Source organism: Camelus bactrianus, chromosome 10 (genome assembly GCF_048773025.1).
Source record: "Camelus bactrianus isolate YW-2024 breed Bactrian camel chromosome 10, ASM4877302v1, whole genome shotgun sequence".
Classification (NCBI taxonomy): Eukaryota; Metazoa; Chordata; class Mammalia; order Artiodactyla; family Camelidae; genus Camelus; species Camelus bactrianus.
The window spans coordinates 35493183-35517554 of NC_133548.1; the positions used below are offsets into that span (position 1 = coordinate 35493183).

The following is a 24372-nucleotide window of genomic DNA, read 5'->3' on the forward strand; positions in this document are numbered from 1 at the left end:
GGTAGGAAAGTGAGGAAGGTGTTTGGGGAACAGTGGTGGTTCCATTCGTCTGGAGCACAGGATGTAAGAGGGCGAATATGAGGTAATATCAGGAAGATGGGTTGAACCTGATCAGAGGGGCCTTTAATACCGAGCTGAGTATTTTGCACTTCTGTTTATATTCCCCAGCATAGAGAACATTGTAGTTCGGTTGCTTATTTAAGCCCCTTTAGTTCCCTGAAATGTCTTGAATTTCTGCATTGAAGGCAGGAATCTTAATTTCTCCAGGGTGTGTATTTCTGTTACTAAATTTTACTTTACTGCTGTCCTTAAAAAGAGAAAAGGCTAGGTTTTTGAGAAGAATGAGTATGGCCACTCAGGAAATGTGCCTCTGAACCCAAGTTGGCTTAATGAAGGAATTCAGTCTTCATTCAGTCTGTCCAAAAAATTAATAAGCTAGTGAGACTTCTGTAATTAGCATCAGACTAATTACAACCCTCTCCATACCTAGAGGGCTTCCCTCTCCCCCGGGCCTGCCTGGCCTCCTCCTTCTGGGTATGTAGGGCGGTTCTCAATTTCTGCTTCACATCCCAGCCCTGGTCCTCTTGGGCCTTTCCTTAGTGCTGGGTTAAGTCTGTCTGTCTATCTCTCCCTCTTTTTCTTTAATTGTAAAGGCACTGAACAACACCACAAGGATTAGACATGGTAATAATAATAGTAATAATAAAACCACCCGTAATCTTAACATGCTAATACAACTACGTTCCTCTTTTGCATATGCACGTACATACTTTACACAGTTAGAGTGATGGCATTTATAATGTTTTATATCCAGTCTTCATTTATTTTATCACAAATACTTTGCTTTGTTTCTTCTTGGTCTTTGAAGATCATTTAGAGTGGCTGTATAATGTTGTATGATCTGAAGGTTCTGCGAGTTTCCAAAACATTCTGTGACTATTGGCCATTTAGATCATTTCCCTTTTTTTTGTTCCTCTGGTGAATATTGCAGTGAATACTCTGTTGAACTGTTTCTCTAAGGCACAATCTTGGGGGTGAAATTGCTGGGGCAAAGGCTACAAGTGTCCTCATGGCTTTTGCTGTATTTCTCTAGATTCTGTTTGAAAGCAGTTGACTCCACTGGCAGTAAATGCAGGAATGCGGTGCTTAAGCCGGTGCTGTCTGCTTAGCGAGTGGAGGTGCTGAGAGCTTGGTACATGGTGCTTTAGACTCTTTAGCTTTCCTTTGTCTTTCCCAGAATAGTTAAGACTTAGTGGTCAGGAAGCGTACCAGAGGCACGGAGGTTCCATGGATTTTCCTGAGTCTCTGATTTTATTGGCAAGATGAGGATAATCAGACCAATTGCAGAAGGTCATTGATGAGGATTATGCCAAAGCTCTTGGCACTCACCAGGCACTCAGTAACTGTTGAATCCTTTCTCTTCTTTCCCTTTGGAGCCTCTGAGTGCCCTTTGGTGGCCACGCTGTGCAGCACTGTGACAGCCCTGGCCCTGGGCAATCATATAGCTGAAGAGCCTGACGTTGGCGTGACTTTATTTAGCTTCTGAGCAGGGCAACTCAAGGAGTCGGCCTGAGCCCCGAGCCTGTGGCAGCTTCATTTTCACGCTCCCTTCCATCTCTGCCCCCGCCTCTGTGGTGCCAGTGCTGGTGCTGGTGTGTGTACTCACGGTCTCACCGCAGGCTCAGACTCCAGGCTGTTTCCTGTTGCTGCACTGGGTCTGGGAATTCTCTCTACTGTTGATGTCCAGGTCTGGCCTGTCAGGCATCTATTTTCTGGAGGCCCAGAGCTAGGCCTGTGGGCGGCTATAAGCTGGTAGGGGTAGGTTCTCTTGGAAAAGACAAGAGCCACACTAAACCAGGTAATACCCTAGCAGGGGCTGGGCCAGGGAGGTGCACAGACACCTGGGAGACAGCAATAGGCTTGAACTAAGCTGATAATTCCTGACCTTCAAGGATCTGAGTGTGGCCCATAACTGAACAGTTGTCTTCTTCTATGTCCAGGGATAAGCAGAAGGAGGAATGATATGTCTGGGCTGGGGCCTCAGGTAGGATGTCTGCCCAGAAGGGTCCAGAGAGACAAGTCAAACAGGAGGGAAAGCACAGGTAGGCAGAGCTTTCTGTGACTACCCTCTTCTATGAACAAAAGAAAGCAAATAAACACAATGTTGCTTAGTGGTTATTATGGGCCAGGCAGTGTTCTAAATGCTTTACATGCATTATTTCATCTTCACAACAGACCTGGGCACAGGTGTTATAAGCACTGCCTTAAGCATAAGACGACTACTGAGTAAGTCTTCGACCCCAGATCACACAGTAGGTAAACAGTGGGGCTGGGGCTTGGGCTGAGAACTTGAAGCTCGCATGCTTTGTGTGCAGATGAAGCAGCGCTGCATAAGTGCCTTCACCTGTATAAAAGCTCTGGAATCAGGGTCTCTGACTCCCTGAGAGTCTTAGCTCTTTTCTTCTGAGCCATGTCTCATCTCTAGTCTGAGAAAGACTTCGAGGTTTTAGATCAGGAGGCCCTTTATTCAGTTTTCTTACAGCGCTCAAGACTGTGTTTTGTGTACTGTCAGCTTTGCCTCAGCTACTGGGCCTCTCTAGCCACTCTTGGAAAATTCCATGGGGAGCACATTGGTTGGGATTAACCCCCCAGGCACACGTCAGGGCAGGGTATGTGGGAACAGGTTTTATTGCTTCCTGACAGCAAACATACGCCACAGCAGTTTTTGGCTTCCAGGCTCCAGGTGGGGCTACTCCCTGCCCGTTTCCTATGGAGCACTGGCTCTAAACTCTGCCCGAAGGTGGAAGTCTGTACTTCACAGTCAGGCAGAAGTGTCTGTGCTCACTTGGTGGGTGCAGTGGGGCTTCCCCAGGGTTCTAAAGCAGCTGGAGCAGGGTACCTAGTGTTTTTAGTGGAACCATGAAGACCTGCTTGACTGAAGGTCAACAGCCTCTGAGGAGACAGGGGTCTGGGTTGGGAGTCAGAAGACCTGAGTTCTAGCCTTGGTTCTGCTCCAACTGGGTGAACTCAGGCAAGCCCCTTTCCTTCTGTACCCTTAGTTCCCTGATATGTAGGTTGGGGAATGGTAGACCAGGTGATTCCTAAAGTTTCTTATAGATTGAAGATTCGCTTCCATCTCTGATTCATATTTTATGGAAATGATCACTACTTAAATTTGTAATGACTCCTGCCTCTAGAGTCCCTCGGTATGTTAGCCAGGGTCACCCAAACCCTAGCTGCTGGCTTCCACTTTGGCAGACCTGGAAACGTTAACTGATCTAGAAGTTCCAGGCTTCAGTACTGCTTGAGCCTTGCTCTGCCTCTTTGCCTTGGCTCTGTTCTCTGCCCTTGTTCCTCATCCCTAGGGCCTCCTGTTCCAGTTTAGGTCATTGGGACTTAGTATGATGCTCCTACCTGGTCCTCCCAGGACTTGCAGTTCAGCTTTGACTCCCATCCCTGTGGCTGTGACCTTATTGCTGGGAGCAGGAGCAGAAGCAGGCAGGCCTTGGCGACTCCACCTTCCTGGATACCCCTCCCGCTACCCCCTTTGCTGACTCTGTGTGTACTGTTCCACCTGTGTGCATGTCTCTTGGGTTTAGTCCCTTTTTGGTTATCAGCCCTTGCCCACTCTGTAGTCAACCTAGTGAAGATTGGTTGACACCTGCCATATCCCTGTGTCAACCACACAGTGGTAGTCAGTGGGGAGGTGGATACAAAGATAAAGATTACATGTCTTTGCCCTCAAAGAACTTCCAGGTACCTAAATAAATTCCATACCATGTAGAGTGAAAAGTGATATTAGAGGTATGTGTGAAATACCAAGGGAGCAGTGAAAATGGAATGATTTATTCTAAAGACATTAACAGAAAGAAATGCTTGAACTGGGATCTTAAAAATGAGTAGGAGTTAAGCAAAAGGAGAAGGACATTCCAGGCAGAGGGAACAACATGAACTAAAACCATGAATGTGGATCTGCTTGTAGATCCTGGTACAGTCAGGATGCCTGCCCCTTCCAGTGGTCCAGCCTAGTTTTGCAGTCTGGCTGTCTGCCGTGCCTGCCACGTCACTGCCATCCAGCCTTCTGATAGGAGTACTGTCTAAAGGAAAATACCTGTCAGATATGTTCCAGCATGATGCCGTGAAATAGACAAGAATAGGAATAATTATCCTCAGTTTATAATTGAGGAAACTTAGGTCCAGAGAGGCTAGCTGGGAATTAGGAGAAGCCCTGAGGTGAACAGCCTGCTTCCCAGTGTTTCAGAGAGTCTTGCTCTGGGCTCAGTCTGCAGCCATGGTCCTGAGTCATGTTCCTGGTTTAAATTCTGCCCACGTTTGATTGAGGAGCCCCAAATCCCAGTCGGGGAGCTAAGTGTACACGTGCACGTGTGTGCACTCCCGCAGGAATTGGTGCAGGAGCAGGAGATGTGGAAATAAACAAGAGTTGAACCGGGGATTGGGTAATTGTCAAGCCCAAATGCCACCAGCCCTCATTTTGCTGTAGGACTAAAACTGTTTGTTGGAGGATCAACCTGTGCACAGGGTCTAAGTGAAATCTGTCAGAATGAGTGGGAAAGAAGCTATTTTTAGTTTGCAGAGTCACTCACTCGGCTATGTTAGCTGAGGTTTGAGCCAGTCCCCTACGCTTTCCACAGTGTTATTTCTGAAGGAGAAATACCACTTGAATGCTGTGTAAAACCCATTAATGAACCTGGAAGTTTCCAGGGCGCCTTTGTCCTGCAAGCTCCCTCGGAAGGCTGCCTTTCCTGAATGACCTTCCTCCTTTCCTATATTTAATGCATTTCTAATTTTAAGCTTGTGTCAAGACTGTGGGACTTCGGTGCCCTAAATAACACAGAAATCTACCACCAGCTATCAGCTGAGTCCGGAGGGTTCTGACAGAATTGAACACAACCTGAAAAAGCATCCCCAAGTAGCTCTCTGGTGAGTAATCCACAGCCCGTCGCTCTTCTTAGAGGGGCTCGAGGTCTGTGAGGCCACGGCGCCCGGGTTGCCCAAACCGTCTAGGTGTAGTGGCTTCAGAGGCCTCCCCAAGTCGCTGGCCGTGTTCACCCAGGCACTGTTTCGTTGGAGATTAGAAAAGCTAGCACATCTGTGCTGTAGCTGCTGGCCTAACAGGAGGAGAAAAACACAGAAAAACCTCAAAGCAGGGGCCTGGATATGTCTGTGTGAACACTCGGAAGAGAGAAAGAGCCAACAGCCAGGGCTGTCTTGTATGAAAGAGCTGGTAAAAGAGCTGATGCAGAAGCCCTTATTTGCCACCTTCTGTTTTCTTATTTGTTTGTATTTATAACCTCTTCTCACTGAAATATAAGATCCAGGAGGGCCAGGGCCTTGTCATCTTGTTCAAAGCTGTGTTCCCAGTGTCTAGAGTAGCTCCCGGCACCTCACAGGTGCTGAGTGGATGTTTCCTGACTGAATCCATGGGGAGGAGATGGCTTTGGAGGGCGCGGCTCCTCTGTGCTTCTCAATCCCAGGCCAGGTCCAGAATAGGCATTTCCGGGTTCTCAGGCACTTGGGCATCAGGTGTACTGCAGAGCCAGAGAACAGACAGGCGCTGACCCTGGAATGTGTTCCGGCAACCCGGAAGTTTCTTAGGAAGTCTGTTGATGGTGAGGCTTGTAGTCCTTTAGTGCCTCACAATTTACCAAGTGCTCGGTTGCATATTCATCTTTGGTTTTTCTTCTTTTATCCGGCAGATGCTTATGTGTGCCCATCTGTCCGAGCACTCCATTAGCTGAGTGAGGGGAGCAGAGAAGAGTGGGACCGAGCCTGGATTAGCAGCTTGTGAGCTGGTGGCAGGGCTAAGATAAGTTCATTGCAGGACAAGCAGAATGTGGCAGAGGCTGGAAGAGAGAATCTGACATTGAAACTCTGTTGATCCCATCCCTTCCCCTGTCCTCGGGGACCTTTTCTTTCTTGCATTTTCAGTCCCTATGGTTCTGCTGGATTCTGCGGGGTGGGGGTGGGGGGTGGTTGGGGTGGGAGGTGGTGACTGGAAAGGCTCCCTGAATTGGAAGCTTTGACATTAAATTAGTTCTCAAGGGAGCTAATGTAAAGTAACAGGGAAAAATTGGCAAGAACTTGCATTAAGAGGAAAGCAGAGGAAGAGCAGGCAGATAGAGACCCAATATTGACAAGAGAGGGAGAGAGCAAGCCAGGAGCCGCAGTGTCGCAGGAGCCGAGGGGATTTCAGCAGGGAGGCCAGGGAGCTTGGAGACTGGGACGAGACCACCAAACTTGGTGATGGGGAGGCGTGGTGACACTTCTGAGGGAAGCTTCGGAGGAAGCTGCTGCGAAGACATAGGGTGAATGAAAGGGTGAGGAAAATACAGGCTGCAGGTGTGAACGACCCTTTCGGGAGATTCTGTGGTCAAAGGTGGTTGAGAACAAGCTCAGGAACTTGAAAGGAGAGCTCTGTTCGAGTTAGTTTTGTAAGCTCAAGAAGACGGGGGTGTGTCAGAAGGCAGAAAGAAAGGATTAGAAAGAGGCAGAGAGAGGGAGGAGATAGCTGGAGCAAGGCTGCTGAGGCGGTGAGAGAGAGGGAAATCACTGGGAAGGGGTTAGTTCTGACAAGAAGGAAGGATGCTTTCTCTTTTGGCACAGGAGTAAAGAAAAAAGGGGATCTGTGAAGATGGAAGGTTTTTTCCCTCCAGGTTTTTTTTGTTTTTTTGAGGGGGAGGTAATTAGGTTTATTTATTTATTTTTGATGGAGGTCCTGGGTTCAATCTCCGGGACCTCATGCATGCTAAGCATGCACTCTACCACTGAGCTATACCCTCTCCCCAACCCTCGCTGAAGATGGGAGTTTTCAGGTGGAGAAAAGCAATGCTTTCAGTAAAGTGTGTGTGCCCTTTTCATCATGTTTTATCTTAGTTTTATTTATTTATTCAATAAATGTTTACTGCATCCTACTACAGGCCATGTATAGTATAAGGCGCCAATAATTCACAAAGAAAAGACAAAGTGGCTGCCCGATGCTGTAATGCTGTATTTATTAGTAATACAGTACTTATTAATATGTCCATCGCTACACCAAACCTTGAGTTCTGTGAGGACCCACACTGTCTTATTTATCTTTGTATAATTAGGGCCAGGCTTTGTACAAAGCAAATAATCAGCAGAAGTGTGAGTGCTCCTGCTGGGTGGCTTAAATCTACCGTTTACATTGAAAGCCGAATTGTCTGCTGGTGTGATGAGGTTAGTGAGGGGGGCCTCCGGGGAGGGACTAGTTTGCTTTACTTTGTAGGTGCATCCAGCACAGGCTGGTAACTGCCTGGAAATGGGAGAGGAAAGATACCATTACTGGCTCTGACCCCTGGGAAGTGGGTAGAGCAGATGCTGCCCTTACTCTGTGGGTGAGGAAACTGAAGTTCAAAGAGAAAGCAAACTCAAGGTTACACAGTGCACGGCAGACCAGGGACTTGAATCTGGCTCTCAGAGCCCTCCTGCTTCTCCTTGCTAGCCTTGGGCACCAGCAGCTTCCTCTCTGAACAATTCTGATCAGCATGTGGCCCTGCACCCTGGTTGTGGCTGTCGTTAAGTGGTAGTTGGGTCTGACAGAGACCTTGTAGCACTCTCTAGACTCATAGTCTGAGTCATTGTCTTATGAGAAAAAGCAGCAAGGAAAGGACTAGCCTCAGTGAGGACTGGGACAGAGACGTTAACTCATGATTGTTGTAAACCCTAGTGCTTGCTGGAGTTGGAGGTCTGATGGACGGAGGCTTGAATGTGGAGTGAAACCTGCGTTGGAATTTCTGCTCTGTAACCTGTACTTCATATGACTTTGGGTCAGTCAGATCCACTCCAAGCCTTAGTTTTCTCATATACAAAATGGGAGTAATAATATCAGCTTTACCTTGCCCACGGGGGTTACTGAAAGATGCAAATAAGCTGTACAAGGGCTTTGGTAAACTCTAAAGTGCTGTACAAAAGTGTTATTATTGGGTTTATATGCTTGTGAGCCATTCTATGCATCAGACACAGATTTTGTTTCTAGTATGAATCAGAGATGCTCTTCTGTCTTAATCACTTGAGATCTTAGGAGCTACACAGAACTGTCCTGGATCTTGTGGTAAATACTTAGGATCAGAACCATTGAAAATATTGGAGGCCAAGTGCTTGGTAATCCATAGCCCATTTCCATGCAGGTCAGGGAGCGTGAATTCCTGCCGAGGTAGCCATCAGCATCAACAGCAAGGATGTTTCTGGCGCGCTTTCTCTCAGCAGCAAAGGAAATTCATCAGCACTGATTTAAAGTCCCAGTGACCTCATGTGTCACCTCCACGCTCTGCAGCATTACGACTGCCCCCTGGCCGTGCCCAGGGTCACCCTGGAGCTGACCAGCTGTCTTTTGTTGCATATGACCTTGAAAACTGGGCTGTCCCAGGGCGAAAGTAAATCATGCAGGGGTTTAGAGTGAAAACAAAAGCCAATGAGGGTTCAAAGGAGGCTGCAGTGGTTTGATGAGAGAAATGCAAGTTCTGTGAAGGCTGAGTGAGCTGTGAGAGAATTGATTGGCCAGGGGATTAAAACTACCTCCACCTCTACCCCTGTTCCTTTAGCCTAGTCCCCTGTTATCTGTTGCCTAATTACAGTGACCACCTCTTTGTTGAGAACTCTTTGTCTCTAGTTTGGGTTCATTCCAGCTGCCCCCACCCAGCTGCCAAAATGATATACAAAATGTAAATCTGATCATGTTGCGCTTTTACTTTTAAATAAGATTTTTAGAAAATACAGCAAACATTCATTCCCACAATAAATACTTATTGGAATCACACTAGAGGAGGAGACTTAGCTGAACCTTCAGGATATAGTAGAGAAGAAGACCCAACCTCTGCCCTCAAGAGGTAGGAGAAACACACAATCCCTAATTTCCACAGCCGGTGTGCAAAGAACAGGGTTATTAGAGCATGAGTTCTAGGATTGTTGTTGGCCTTGTTCACCACTGTGTCCGCATCACCTTGATTAGTGCCCAGCACACAGTAGGTGTTCAGCAAATAACTGTTATAGGTATGGCTGTATGCCTTACTTTTTAATGGATAAGGTCCAAAATCTCTGGCTTGTCCTAAGAAACTCTTCTTGATCCTGCTCTGTCAGAATATCCAGCCGTACCTTCTACCAGTCTCTCCCTTGCATCTTGAAATTCCTGTTGAGGTAGCCATCAGCATTAACAGCAAGGATTCGTCTGGGCCAAACCAAAGAAATCATCATATTTTTGATACTTCTGGGTCTTTGCACAAGCTGGTTCTTCTGCTTCCCTTTGCCCTTGGCTGCTGGGACAGCTACTACGTCTTCCAAAGGATAACAAGGATGATGCCTTATATTCGTCTCAGTTTTCCTGCCATCCAGCCTGACAAACCTGCCTCTTCTTTCTCAGTTTTTCTTTGCTATCATTACCCACCTTCCTTGACTCTATTGAACTGCTGTCTCTGAAGCCCTTTTCCCGCCTTTCCTACACATCTCTTGTCCCAGAGACCTCTTGAGATTCTAGATCTGGGGATTTGTTGGGCTGCTGGAGGTCTGGCTCCTTGGCTGTGATGGACCCTGGTTTTCCTTTTGTTTTACTTCAACACCTCCTCCCTCCCACATTGGCCCTTCCAGGCAGCTGGACCTCTCTGCTAGTTCCACTTGCTTAAGAACCCTACTGTGAGCAGGGTCTGCATTTTTCCAGGGACCAGACTCATCATCTTAGACCCCCTAGATACCAAGGGGGAACCTTGTTCTGAATGGCTGATTCCCCAGTAGAGTGCCAAATGCTTGATTCCAAGGGTTCCTGCTGCTTGGAGCTTTCTGCTTGGAGGCCTTCTTTGTATTTGGAACTGGCCTAACTCAAGCCTGTCCCTGCCAGGCCCCTGTGGGTACTCTATATTGGAGGGCTGCCTTAGGAACCGGCTCTGTAGTCACCCCTCTTCCCCAAAGGTTAATCCCATCCGGTTCCTGCCTCTTCTTGGCCTGCAATGTCCTGAGACACTGAGGCTTTGCCTGGTAGGCCCCCTATGAGGTAGATAAAGGGAAAACATCGCTCTTGTCATGTCCAAAGAAGCAAACCAGGCCGTTCTTTTGGGATGCAGCCTTCAGAACCCCAAGACGCCAGGCCATTTGCTAGCAGGACCACCAAATCATGACTAGTAGGAAGAAGTTAGTCTTTGTGTGATTCTGTAATTCCCTTCTGTGATAAAGTGTTTCTCTGTGGGAACACTGTCAGTGGTGGTGGCCACCTCCTGCACCTGTAGATTGCTGTTTGGAAGGGAGCTCTTTTTTCCTGGATGCCTAATGTCATCCAAGATGGGGGAGACTGGCTGTGGGTAGCAGAAGTGGAAAGAGTCAGAAATGTCTTTGCGAAAAAGAGCAGCTGCTGTGACAATTAATCGTGAAGTGTCTGGCTTTTCAGAGGGGCCAGAAGTAAGGAGAAAGGAAAGCAGGAGGCAGAGTGGGAGCCACTCACAGGTGCTGGGAGGCTGCGTGTAGCTGCCATGAGGACCTTGCATGTGCCATTCAGGAGACCTGGCTGGCTGGGGACGGTTGCTCCTGGCTGCTGAACAAAATACATGTCTCTGTAGCCAGCACTCCCAGGATAGCATGAGGAAAGGTCCTCACTCCAGAAAGATAATTTAGTCATTCTTGAGTATCTTCTCTGTAGTTTTATTTCCATATGATCCCTTTTGGGTCAGATTTTTTTTTTTTTAATTAATAGACTGCAGCATGCACATCATTTAAGAATAAAGCCTGCATGAAGGGATAACAAACAGGAGAAGGACTTGGGAGAATCAAGAGACTTTCTATTGTGGCTTATTTTTGGACAGACTGCTTTACTTCTCTGAGCTTCAGATTTTGCCTCTGTCAGATATAATACTACTTACTAGGCCTGCCTCTCCAAGTTGTTGTCAAAATGATGTTATGAATGTGAATGCATTTTATAACTAGGAAGCAATAAATAAATGTAAGTTATGCTGGTTGATTTCTTTGTCATATCCAACCTTCTGTGGGTTTCCAGGAAACTTCCCTTTCTTGTAGCTCTTTGGAAATTGTTGTCAGTTATCATAGAACTGGAGTTTGATATGAATCACTTCCATGATTCTTGTGTTCCTCTTTTTCCATCATTATCTGTTGAACACCAGGGGTGCATTCGAGCTGTGGACTTGGAATGTGACAACAGGGAGGACACAGAGTCCTGCAGCTTTCTAAATGGGATGTGATCGATGGTATAAATCTCCGACAGGTAAGAACTGAGGACTTGGGAGCAGAGAGATCTAGAGGCAGTGTCAGGAAAAAGTGTTGTTGGCCAGGTTTTTTGAGTCTTTGGGAGAGCTCTTTTTAGATGAAATTTGAAGGCTGGGGTAGACTGAGTTTGGTGGGTGAGAAGATCAAGCCCCTTTAGGATCCTTAAGGATCTATGGGAAGAGGCTGGTTCCTTCTGAGGTGATTAACCTGGAGCTGGTGTTGGCAGGCTTGGGTGTGAGCATAGAGGTTGGCAATTAAGAAAGACTTGATGGGGAGCAGTAGGATTTTTAAGCAGTAAAAATAATGATAGCTCCTATTTGTGAAACATTGTGTACCTTACATCATGCTAAGCACTGTACAAACATCACCTTTAATTCTCACCAGTTTCCCATGGAGCAGTGTACTGTTTTACCCTCATTTTGGGGAAGTGACTTGTCTGAGGACACAGGTAGGAAGTAGCAGAGCTAACACTCTGGTGTTGTGGACTAAAGGACATTCAGGTGACTGTATAGTGGTTGTCCAGGCTGGAGGGCAAAGAGGTCACTGAGAATGGTGCTCACCCCACCTCCACCCTGAAACTTTCAGGCGGTGCCAAAAGAGTTAGAGCCTATGACAGCTCTTTCTTACCTCTTTGGTGTCTGGGCGCAGACCAAGGCAGGTGAGCAGAGCCACTGAGCGGCTCTCCTTCCCCAGAAGCTGCCACTTTAAAGCTGGGACAGTGAGGTGTGCCTTTGGAGAGCTGAGAAAAGATATTTTAATTTCTCATGGTCCTTTCTTGGGCTTCTGTTTCCATTCATAGTGGCAGCAAGAATGAGTTTCAGAGTATCTCAACACTGGCCCCTTTACCTGCAAATCCAGATTGTACCACTTTACAAGGCTCAGATAAGAACCTACCCAGTTGAGTCTGTTTTGGACAACTCCAGCTGCCATTTCAAATACAAACTACTTGAAGATAGGTACCATGTCTTGGTTGCGGCTGCGTCTTTAGTACGTGGCACAGTGCCTATCAGAAGGCAGGTGGCTGGGATCTGTTATGGAATCGAATGGAAACCTCTCCTCACTTAGAGTCTGAGTCACCTGTTACTATTTGATTTTATTCTGACATCTGATCACCTCGTGAGTGGTGGTCTTCCGAAGGAGGGTATATGGTGCTGCAGAGTGGGCACTGTGTTTCAGGATTTTGGGAGAATCTCATACTCTGATGGGTAGAGGGCAAGGGGCTAGGTCACACAGCGGCACTTGGAGAAGCCTCCAGGATTTGAGCTCCACCTACTTGGAAGCAGACTGGGAGAAGTCTGCTGTGGGATAGCTGTTAGTTGCTTAACAGAGCTGTGACGTTATTTGTTCTGGAGGGCGAGGAATGGAAACAGAACGCTGACTCTTCCAGTTGTCTCAACTTGAGGGTCATAGACATATACGCATCTTTCTCAGTCTGCAGTGCTCCATTCCTCAGATGCCTATTTAAGGAGAAGAGCACAGAGGCAAGAAAATGGTACATTTCCCTTTGCACCCCTCAAGGTGAAATTTCTGCTACCGCGCGGGGACTTGTGGGAGCAGTTCTGTAGTTACTGCTGTACAATGCATTTATCATTCTGCTCCCCTGGCACATTTTGCCAAGCTGCATAATTTCCCCATTCCTTCCTAAACTCACCAGCTCGGTGATGATGATGATGCATCTGGTGGCCAAATCCTCCCTGATCAGTTTGTGGTGCAGTGGAAAGAGCAGTATCTTAGCTAATAATGACAGCAGGTAGCATCCAGCAAATCCCAGTGGGGTACCAGTTTCTCTGCTAAGCATTTTCTGGAGATCATCTGTTTAATCCTTGTGACAGCCCTGCAGGGTTGGGATTATTATTCTTTAGTTTGCAGATGAGGAGAGTGAGGCTCAAGGGTGGTCACTTGTCCAAGGCCGCACAGCTAGTAAGTGACAGAGCTGTGATTAAAATCCAGATCCCACTGCAGAGCATATGCTGTGAAATACCAGGATTCCATTTTGATCTTGAATATTAATTCTCTATGGGACCTGGGGCTGGAGACTGCTTCCTGGGCTTCACCTTCCTCATCTGTGTAATGACAAGCAGTTCCAAGGGTTCTTGCAAAGCTTTAAGGCCACTACCCTTCTGGTTTGGTTAGAACTCTTCCCTATCTGGATTTCTTTTTAGCTTTGAGATTTTTTTTGTTCGTTTTGTTTTATAGTGGTGGGCTAGCTGCTAGGTATTAATTTCACAGTAACAACATTAATATCAGGCAATTAAGAGTATATACTGTAAAATAGTATGGGTCAGTACTGTCTAGTTGAACTATATTTGATGATGGAAATGGTCTGTATCAGTCCAATGTAGTAGCTAATAACCACATCTGGCTACTGAATGCTTGAAATGTGGCTAGTGTGACAGAGGAATTGAATTTAAAATTTTATTTTAATTAATTCAAATTTAAATACTCACATGTGGCTAGTAGCTACTGTATTGGACAGTGCAGATATAGGTTGAGTAATAATATAAAACCAAATAGAGTATAGTTTCTTCCATTCCCATCTCATCTTTAATTTGTCTCCTGTATTCCAACTAAGGCTTCTGATTTCCATGTTGATTTTTCCAGAGGTCTAATACATGAAATATGAGTACATGAATATTATGCTTTCAACTTGCAGCACACTCAAGCATACTGCATTGCATCATTTTTCCCTGCCTATGAGGGATATACAAAAGATGGATAGTATTATGTGCATTTTTCAGATAAGGAAACTGAGGCACAGAGAATTAAATATGCTACTAGGAGCTAAGTAAATTTTTGCATGAATAAGTGGTTTACCTGAAGGCATTTTTGGAGCAGTGGAACCAGGATTGGAAACCTAGGTCTTCTGATTCTCAGCCAGAGTTTCCTTTAGTTTTCTCATCGCTGGTGTGCCAAGCACAGAGATAATTCTTTGTATGCTCATTAGAGATAATTCTTTCAATGTTAGGTGAGGGACTTTTTCTTTTCATTTTATACCTGTCTGTACTATTTGACTTTTAACTCTATATAGGCATCATCTTAATTATAATAATAAAATAGATATTTGGAAAAATTATATGAAGTGCTATGAGGCTGCATTTTGGAGCTGTTCCTATTTTATAAATGTGAGAACTACCGTGCTAGTCAAACAGAAAGGCAGGTTTCTCATGTGGCACCTGTGGTCAGAAGAGGATTGGATCCCATCTTGATTCCATTTCTGGTCATGATGAAGTAGTACTTTTGGACCAACCTCCACAGAAAACAACTGTAAACTCAGATACAATGTAAAAAATAACCACCTGAAGGAAGTGGAGAGTGACCAAAAGAAGGTGCATTCTTCACAAGTGTTAAGGTCCTGAAAATCAAGGAAAGACTGAGGAACGATTCCAAATTGAAGGATTCTAAAGAGATGTGGCAACTAAATGAAATGGACAATTGTGAACTAGATCCTTTTGTTGTAAAGGACAGTAGTGGAACAATTGCTGAAACCTAAATGAAGTCTGAAGTTGTGTTGGTACTTACATACCAGTGTTAATTTTTTTTTTTTTTTTTTAGGGTTGATGGTTGAATTTTTGTTATTAGGGGAGTGCTGATGGTTTGGGTGACAAATACACTAACATGTTTTGGAGTGGTAGGGCAACAGTCTGGTAACTGGCTCAGAGATAGTTCAGGAAAAACTTGGAGAAAGAGAAGGGAATATAGAGCAAAGATGGCAACATGTTAATATTTGGGTAATATGAACGAAGGGTAAACCATTCTTTATATAGTATTGTTAACTTTTCTCTGTTTGAATTTATTTCAAAATAAGAAGATTTTAGGGGGAGAGTATAGCTCAGTGGTAGAACACATGCTTAGCATGCATGAGGTCCTGGGTTCAAATCCCCAGTACTTCCATTTAAAAAATATACAAGAAGATTTTAAAACTTCATACTAAATTTCATCAAAAGCTTTTTCTGCATCTATTGAGATTACCTTATGATTTTTCTTTTTCAGTTTTTTAATATGGTATATCATATTGATTTGCAGATATTGAACCATCCTTCCAACCCTGGAATAAGCCCCACTTGATCATGATGTATGATCCTTTAAATGTATTGTTGAATTCATTTTGCTAATGGTTTGTTGATGATTTTGCATCTATGTTCATAAGTGATATTCTGTAATTTTCTTTATTTGTGGTGTCTTTGTCTGGTTTTGTTATTAGGTTGATGATGGCCTTGTAAAATGAGTTTGGAAGTCTCTTCCTCTGCAGTTTTTTGGAATGGTTTGAGAAGATAGGTGTTAACACTTCTTTAAATGTTTGGTAAAATTCACATGTGAAGCTGTCTGGCTCTGAACTTTTGTTTTTGGGGAGTTTTTTTTTTTTTAAATTACTGATTCAATTTCATTACTGGTAATTGGTCTCTTCATATTTTTTATTTCTTCTTGATTCAGTCTTGGGAGATTGTACGTTTCTAAGAATTTGTCCATTTCTTTTAGGTTGTCCATTTTCTTGGCTGAACAATATTGAAAATTTGTGAGATGCAGCTAAAGCAGTGCTTTGAGGGAAATTTATATCTTTAAGTGTATATATTAGAGAAGAAGAAAGAACTAGATTCCGTGACTTAAGGTTCCACCTTTAGAATCTGGAAAAAGAAAAGTAAACCCAAAATAAGTAGAAAAAAGAAAATTAAAAATGTAGGGCCCTTAAAAGAAAAATACATAAAAAAAAATGTAGGGCAAAAATTAATGAAATAGGAAACAGATGAAAATAGAGAAAAATAATAAAGCCAAAACAGTTCTTTAAAAAATCAGTAAAAATGATAAAGCCCTAGCTGGAGTGATCAAGAAAAAAGAAAAAGATCACAAAATACCAATATCAGGAATGAAAGCAGGTATGTCACTATGGATTCTGCAGATATGAAAGGATACTAAAGAAATATTATGATATATGTTTTATAGCCTGTATTTATACCAATAAACTCAGTAACTTAGATAAAAAGGATGAATTCTTTGAAAAAATACAAACTTCTCAAAACTGGCACAAGATGAAATAGAAAATATGAATATCTATATATCTACTAAAGAAATCAATTCATTATAAACAACTTCCCCACAAAGAACCTTCTAGGCCTAGATAGTTTAACTGGTAGATTTTATCAAATATTTAAGGGAAAAAAGCCCAATTTTTACACAAGCTGTTTTAGGAAATAGAAGAGGAGGAAGGAACACTTCCCAACTCATTTTATGAAGTAAGTATAGTTCTGATACCAAAAACCCAACCGACATTACAAAAAAAGGAAATTATAGACTAGCATCCCTCGTAAACATAGACGCAAAAGTCTTTAACAAAATCAAGTTGGCAATATATATAAGTTGGATAATTCATCATGACCAAGCTGTGTTATCCCAGAAATGAAACTTACTTTAACATTTGAAAAACAATAAAGGTAATTCACCATATTAACAAAATAAAGGAGGGAAACCATATAATATTTCAGCAGGTGAAGACAAAGCATTGGCAAAATCACAATGAGATTTCACCTCACATCTGTTAGGGTGGTTTCTATCAATAAGGGAAGAGATAACAAGTGTCTACAAGGATGTGGAGAAAAGGGAGCCCTTGCATACACTGTTGGTGGAAATGTAAATTGGTATGGACCTTATGGAAAACAGTATGGAATGTTCTCAAAAAATTAAAATTTAAAATATAACTGCCCTGTGATCTAGCAATCCTACTTCTGAGTATACATCCGAAAGAAATGAAACAGCATCTTAAAGAGATATCTGCACTTCCATGTTCATGGCAGGATTGTTCACAATGACTAAGATATGAAAACAAGCTAAATGTCTGTTGATGGATGACTGCATAAAACAAATATGATACACACACACACACACACACAGTGGAATGTTATGCATCCTTAAAAAAGAAGGAAATCCTACCATTTGTGACAACATGGATGAACCTGGAGGACGTTATGCTAAGTGAAAAACAGCCAGACACAAAAAGACAAATACTGCATGATCTCACTTATATGTGGAATCTAAAAAAGTTGAACTGATAAAAACAGAGAGTAGAATGGTGGTTGCCCAGTGGTAGAAATGAGGAGATGTTGGTCAAAGGGTTCAGTTATGTGGGATGAATAAGTTCTGGAGATTAATGTATAATATGGTAAATACAGTTAATAATACTGTATGCGTATACTTGTAGTTTGCTAAGAGAGTAGTAGATCTTAAGTGTTTTTAATACACACAGATAGTAACTGTGTGAAGTGATGAGTGTGCTGATTAGCTTTATTGTTAATCATTTTATAGTGTATACACATATTAAATCACATTGCACATCTTAAATACATACAATTTGTATTTGTCAATTATACCTCAGTAAAGTTGGAAAAAAGTTTAACATCCATTTATGATAAAAACTCTAATTTTGGCAAATTAGAAATGGAAGAGAACTTCTACAATCTAATAAAGGGCTTTTATAAAAAGCAAATATAATTAATGATGAAAAATTGAAAGTGTTCCTTCTAAGATCAGAATAAGGCAAGTGTGTCCTCTCATCATTTTTATTCATCATTATACTGGAAGGAGGTTCTAGTGAGTTCCATAAAGTAAGAAAAAGCAGTAATTGGCTTAAAAATGAGAAAGGGATAAGTAAACCTCTTTTTATTCACAGATGACATGATTGTTGACATAGAAAATCTTAAAGAATCTATAAAATAACTTTAGGTAGAACCAAGAAGTGAGTTTAACAGAGTACAGAGTAAACAGAAATCGATTATTCTTTTTATGTAGCAACAACAAAAAATTAGAATATCTTAAAAATTTCTTTTATAGTTACATTACAAAATGTAATAAAGTATTTCTGTATAAACTTAACAAAAAAAATCTGAAAGACTTGTACATAAGAACTATAAACCAGTGCTGTGAGAAGTTAAGGACCTAAAATGGAAAGATAAATCACATTTATGTATTGGAAGACTCAATGTTGTCATATAGTTGTCAGAGTTGATTTATAGATTTAAAGTAATCCCAATTAAAATTCCAAGAGGCTTTGCTTGGGGTAGATATTGACAAGCTGATTCTAACATTTATATGGAAACATAAAGGACCTTTGCCCAAAGAAATCTTGAAAAAGAAGAATAAAGTTGGAGGATTCACATTACCTAACTTGAAAATTTGCTGTAAAACTATAGTATGTCAACAAGAAAAATAAAAATAACTTGATTTAAAAATGAACAAAAAGACTTGAGTAGACATTTCTTCAAAGATGATATACAAATGGCCAATAGAATACAAAAAGATGCTCAACATCACTAATCATCAGGGAAATGCAAATCAAAACCACAATAAGAAACTCCATCTACCATTAGGATGGCTACTATTAAAAAAAATGAAAAAGAAAAAGAAAATAAGTGTTGGCCAAGATGTGGAGAAATTGGAACCCTTATGCACTGTTGGTGGAAGTGTAAAATGGTGCAGTTTCTATGGAAAACATTATAGTGGTTCCTCAAAATATTAAACATAAAACTCCCCTATGATCCAGCAGTTCTACTTCTGGGTATGTATTCAAAAGAACTGAAAGTTGGATCTTGAAGAGTATTCATAATGGCATTATTTACAATGGCCAAAAGGTGGAAGCAACTCAAGTTTCCATCACCAGATGAGTAGATGAACAAAACGTGGTATATGCATACAGTGGAACTATTCTGAGCCTGAGGAAGGAAATTCTGACACTTGTTATAAAAAGGATGAATGTTGAGGACATTATGCTAAGTGAAGTAAGCTAGTCAAAAAAGGCAAGTAGTGTATAATTCTACTTATACGAGGTATCTAGAGTAGTTAGAATCACAGACATAAAGTAGAATCTTCATAGTGGCCCCAAACTGGGACCAGTCCAAGTACCCATCAGTAGGGGAAGGGATAAAGAAGTGCAGATCATACAATTCAAAAGGAGTGAAGTGATACTTCTAACAACATGGGTAAAATCTCAAAAACATTCTGTGTGAAAGAAGCCTTATGCAAAGGACTATATCCTGTGTGATTCTATACATATGAACTTCTAAGAGACAAAAAACTAAAATCAATATTACTAAATTAGATACATATTAGCATCTCTGTGTTACAGATGGGGAGACTAAAACTCAGAGAAGCTGAGCAACTGGCCCAAGGCTGCACAGCAGGTCAGTGGCAGAGCTGGGCCTGCCACCCAGACTCCTAGTGCACTATCTTTTCCACTATTCCAGGAGGCCTTGTCAGCATTCTGGGATATTAGTACACCGAGAGGAGTGCTGAGGGTAGAAGGTGGCTTGGGGTTCCTCTGATTCCTCTTTTTGGTCTGAAAAGTGGTCTTCCGAATTCACTGTGGAGCCTACTAGAATGGACTCGATTGAATTTCTAGACCCTGTTCAGCTTTCCTCTTCTTTGCTGTAGACTGGAAGAGGGAAAGAGCAGCTGGCTGGAGAGCGTACTGTGTTATTAGGAAGGTTTTTCTGAGGCTTTCCTCTGTAGTTAACACCTTTAATTAAGAATAAAATAAACAAACAAACTGTATTCTTTCTCCTTTCCAAATGTTGCTGAGAATCTTTGTGATGTTGTTCTCAGTTGTGTGCCCTGATGATGTCTGAACATGAAGGGCACATTGAGAAAGGGGCTGAGAACACCATTACCAAGAGGTTTCCTCCAGGGGCATGATCAAGTCTAGAATAGAACAGCCATCTGCTGCCAGATGGACAGGGTTCCACTGAGCTAGAAATGGGACCCAGAGGCTGGTCTTTTCTGTGTGTTTGCACTTTTGGAATACCCCTGTGTCTTTGCTCCCTGCTGGCTCATTGACTCCCCCTCCCCCGCCCCCGGCTGCCTCAGCCCTCAGGAGTCCTGCTGCCTGTGATGCTGGGCTCACTCGGTTGATCTAGAGGAAGCCAGCAGCACACTGTATTCACGCAGTGAGGTGGCACCTCTGCTCCTCTGCTCCTCTGAAATGGCCAAATTAATTCACCGTTGTTAGCAGCCCTCCCTGCTGAGAAGACTCTTGGAGTTCAGAGTGTCCAGTGCAAGAGGTGGGGCCAAGGTGGATTCTTCTGGCCCTACTCAAATGCTCTTGCCTGATACTTCATTGTTACTTCATTACCTTGGAAGCCGACAGGCGAGGGAGGGAGGGAGGTGGAGACAGGTCAGTGGGTGGATAAAAATCAGAGTACTGAAGTCCCCCGTCCTTTTTAAGTTAGAAAGAAAAAACTCGTGTTTCCTGCCTTGTCATCTGACATGTTTACTATGAAAATATGCTTTTCCACTCTTCTTTCCTCTTCCTTAATCTTCCTTTTTTCTTTCTTTGTGTCCTGCCACTCTCTCTTCCTCCCAGCCCTCCCCCACCGCCTTCTACTCTTATATCAGTTGTTTTCTGAGAATATGAAAATATGGAATGGAGGGGCAACACAGCACACCACCAAACTCCTGCCCCTTCCCCAGGTAGTACAGTCACCATCTTAAAGAGGGTGTGACCTTCCATTATTCAGAGTTTATCACATGTGTTATAGTCCCACATAGTTCACTGACAGGATCAAGGCTACAGCCAAACTAAGGAGGACCAAGAAACCAAGGCAGAAATGGATTATCTTCCCCTAACACTCATTCCATCAATTCCATCTCCTCTGACAGCCACAAGTATCCCTGCTCTTTCTGGGGAGCTGTATGGATGGTTGTAGCTTTGTTTATGCATCTCCTTAGCATTAAGATGCTATTTCTTTCTCTTTTTTTTTAATTGAAGTATAGTCAGTTATAATGTGTCAATTTCTGGTGTACAGCATAATGCCCCAGTCATATGTATATAAAATATATTCATTTTCATATTCTTTTTATTAAAGGTTATTTCAAGATACTGAATAGAGTTCCCTGTGCTATACAGAAGAAATCTGGTTTTTGTGTGTTTTTATATATAGTAGTTAATATTTGCAAATTTGGAACTCCCAAATTTATCCCTTCTCACCCTCTTTTCCCTGGTAACCATAAGATTGTTTCCTATGTCTATGAGTCTGTTTCTGTTTTGTAGATGAGTTCATTAGTGTCTTTTTTCTTTTTTTAGATTCCACATATGAGTGATATCCTGTGGTGTTTTTCTTTCTCTTTCTGGCTTACTTTGCTTAGAATGACAATCTCCAGGTCCATCCATGTTGCTGCAAATGGCATTATTTTATTCTTGTTTATGGCTGAGTAGTATTCCCTTCTATAAATATACCACAACTTCTTTATCCAGTCGTCTCTCATTGATCAAGATGCAGTTTCTTTAACCTGGTTCTCTATCAACCATCCTGCAGAAGCAGGGCCTCGTCTTTCTCTCATGCCCCTTCCTAGCATGTCCTGTCATTTCCTGTTGCACTGTCATCACTTCTTGAGTCCCAAGTATGAACTTGTTATTTCGCCATGTTTTAGTGACTGGCAACTTAAAATAATAACTAAAGTCTCCTGCGATCCTGAGCAAAGAAACCCACAGAAGATGAGAGAGTCTGGAGCACCTCCTGATATCAAAGGATCTAGAGTCCCTGCAGAGTCAGGGATTCTGTGATGTTACACACTGAACTGGAAATCATGATGCCCTAACTTACCCCTCTGTAACCTGGTATTCTAGACAGTGCTTGCTGTGTGGACTTCAACAAATCACCATCCTTCTTTGAGTCTTAGTTCTCTCATCTATCACAAGCTTTGGTGACTGCAGGGGCATCAGTGAAAGTGAAGCTGCTTATTCTGTATTGTGACCAAGCCATGCAACCACTCAAGTATATTGTTTTTAAAAACTCCTGGTGGACCAAACAAATGGTGGGACAAATGAAAAATGTCTGAGGGTTGTATTTCACACTCTCACTTGTCCTTTCCTCCATGGCATGCCTGGGACCACAGCTGCAGAGCAAAGCCCTAGGACCAGTTTAGGTCCTCAGGGAAGTTACCAAGGGTTTTCTTCAGAGGAAAATGTCCATATATAGCTGTGGATTTGGTGTGTCAATGGGAGGAGGCAAGTTCAGGATCTTCTTACATCGCCATCTTCCTGTTTAACTCTTTTACAGCAACCAGTTTTAACACTCTGCTTGCTATACTGATTTTCTTTGTATGCTACTAAAAAAGTAGAATCCTACTACTACTAGGAGGGAAATTTCAGATAGACTTACCATTAGATTATTTCTTCGTCTGAGTAGTGAGCCTGAATCAGTGAGGATTAGCACATACACACACATTCTTATCAGGTACAAGAAGACCTAATGACAACAGTCTTTGAGGAAATTCACCAGTTGCAACTTCTGACCTCCCACCCTGGTGCCTCCATCCCCCTTCTTCACTTTATTGTTTTCTAATATACCATATAATGTACTCATTTGATGTGTTTATCATCCGTGTTCCTCTACTAAATTCAAAGTGCCGTGAGGGCAGGATTTTTTTGGGGGGGGGTCCCTTTTAACTGTTCAATGCTTAACTCAGTGCCTGACATGTAGTAGCATTTGTAAATGTTTATTGTAGGAATAAATGAATAGTCCTGAATTAGAAATAGGATCTTTGAGTTGGGGATGGAGACCTGGAATCTAATTCTAGTTCTCGGTTGCCCGTATGAGCTTGGGCAAGTCTTTCTTCTTTTTGGGTGTCTTTTTAGCATCTGTGAAATAAAAGCACAGCTCTAAAATTTCATAATTCTATGCATTGTTAATTTTCAAATGCTTAGTAGCATTAGAACAATTTTTTGTTATATTTTCAAGTAAAATTTTATACAGAATCTCAATATCTAAAACAGTTAAAAATGGAACTATTCTGAATGAATTAGGCATAGATGTAGAAATGTGGGAAGAATGAAGCCTTACAACTTGGCTACCTGATGGCAGGCCTGCTCTTTATAGGAAGCTCCTGAGATATGTCTTAAGAAACACAAGGTCTCTCTAGAACATATTTTGAAAACCCTTCTCTAGATTAAATGAGAAATGGAAGTAGTCATATCTCTGAGTAAAATTCTGTTTGTCCTCAGATACAGATTTGAAAGAAATGTTGAATAATGAAGAAAAGATGTGGCATTAAGTGGTGGAATTATAGATGGAGTTTTCTTTCTACAGATAATTTTATTTATTGCTATAGAAAAATAAAATTGGGATAAAATTTTTTGGTTATGTGATTATATTAGAAACTCATTTGGTTGAGATTACTTAATACATCTTGATCTCTAGTTTCTTTTTCTTCCAGGGCTATAAATTTTATGTAGCCTCAGGCCTAGAGATCTGTTTGTTTTGTAATTGCCAGAGGATTAAAGGTCTTTGTGAAGTTTTTATATTAGGATTCCCCCTGGCTCATGGCCCCACCACTAGTCCCATCACATTGAAGTGGACCATTGTTGTAGTTAATAGTAGAGCTAATGTCTAAGCCGTGGGTTTTACCTGAAGGAGAGCTATCAGATATATGGGTTCAACAGTACAGTGAATTAAAGATAAATGACACAGGGAAACTCTTTTCTCCTGTAACTGGATTGAACTCTGTCTGGGCACCAGCTGGAAAGCAAGCTAAGCTAATATTTGTCTAGCTCTGTGATCTGAATTGTTTGAAGGATGGTTTGGCTTGTTTGAATTTGAGTATCCACTAATCATCAAGAGAGTCTGAAAGCTCTTGTTTTGTTGAGTACATATTTACCATGTATTATATTACCTTTTATTAATATGGCAGCTCAAGAAACATTCAGAGTAAATTGTCTATAGACTCATTTGGTTGGTATTCCTTCCTGGATAATAGCAGTGATGTGTATACCCAGTTGATACCTTTCATTTTAGGATCTCAACACTTAAAAAAAAATCCTAGTGTTTTTTATTATTCAGTTTATTCTAAAAAAAATCTTTTGAATCTTGTTAATTCTATGAGCATTTTGAAACTGTATGTCTCAGAGAAGTATAAGCATAGAGGTACCACCTTAGTAGAAACTTTCTTGCGGCTGTCATCATAGGAAAAGCAGAGCTTCTAATTGATTGCCCCAACTGAATGGTCCCATCTGTTGCTGTGGTAACTCTAACATCATATTTGAGATTATTCAAACTCAATTTTTCCAAAGACACTTATTTTGATGATCCAAAATCTGAGTATCTAACAACACTGAGAACTGTTTTCCAGTTTTCCTACCTGCCTACCTTGGTA

At 42.3% G+C, this 24372-nt stretch overlaps 1 protein-coding gene across 9 annotated transcripts in view; it reads left to right on the forward strand.

The window, feature by feature from the left end:
- SERGEF (secretion regulating guanine nucleotide exchange factor) overlaps positions 1–24372 on the forward strand; it is a 200615-nt gene that overhangs the window by 48798 nt on the left and 127445 nt on the right. The window contains exon 10 of one of the 9 annotated variants that reach the window (XR_012509668.1): positions 11139–11239. The exons of the other annotated variants lie outside the window; for them this stretch is intronic. The gene's annotated coding sequence lies outside the window, so the exon portion shown is untranslated. The remainder of the gene's footprint in view (positions 1–11138; positions 11240–24372) is intronic. 9 annotated transcript variants of the gene reach the window in all.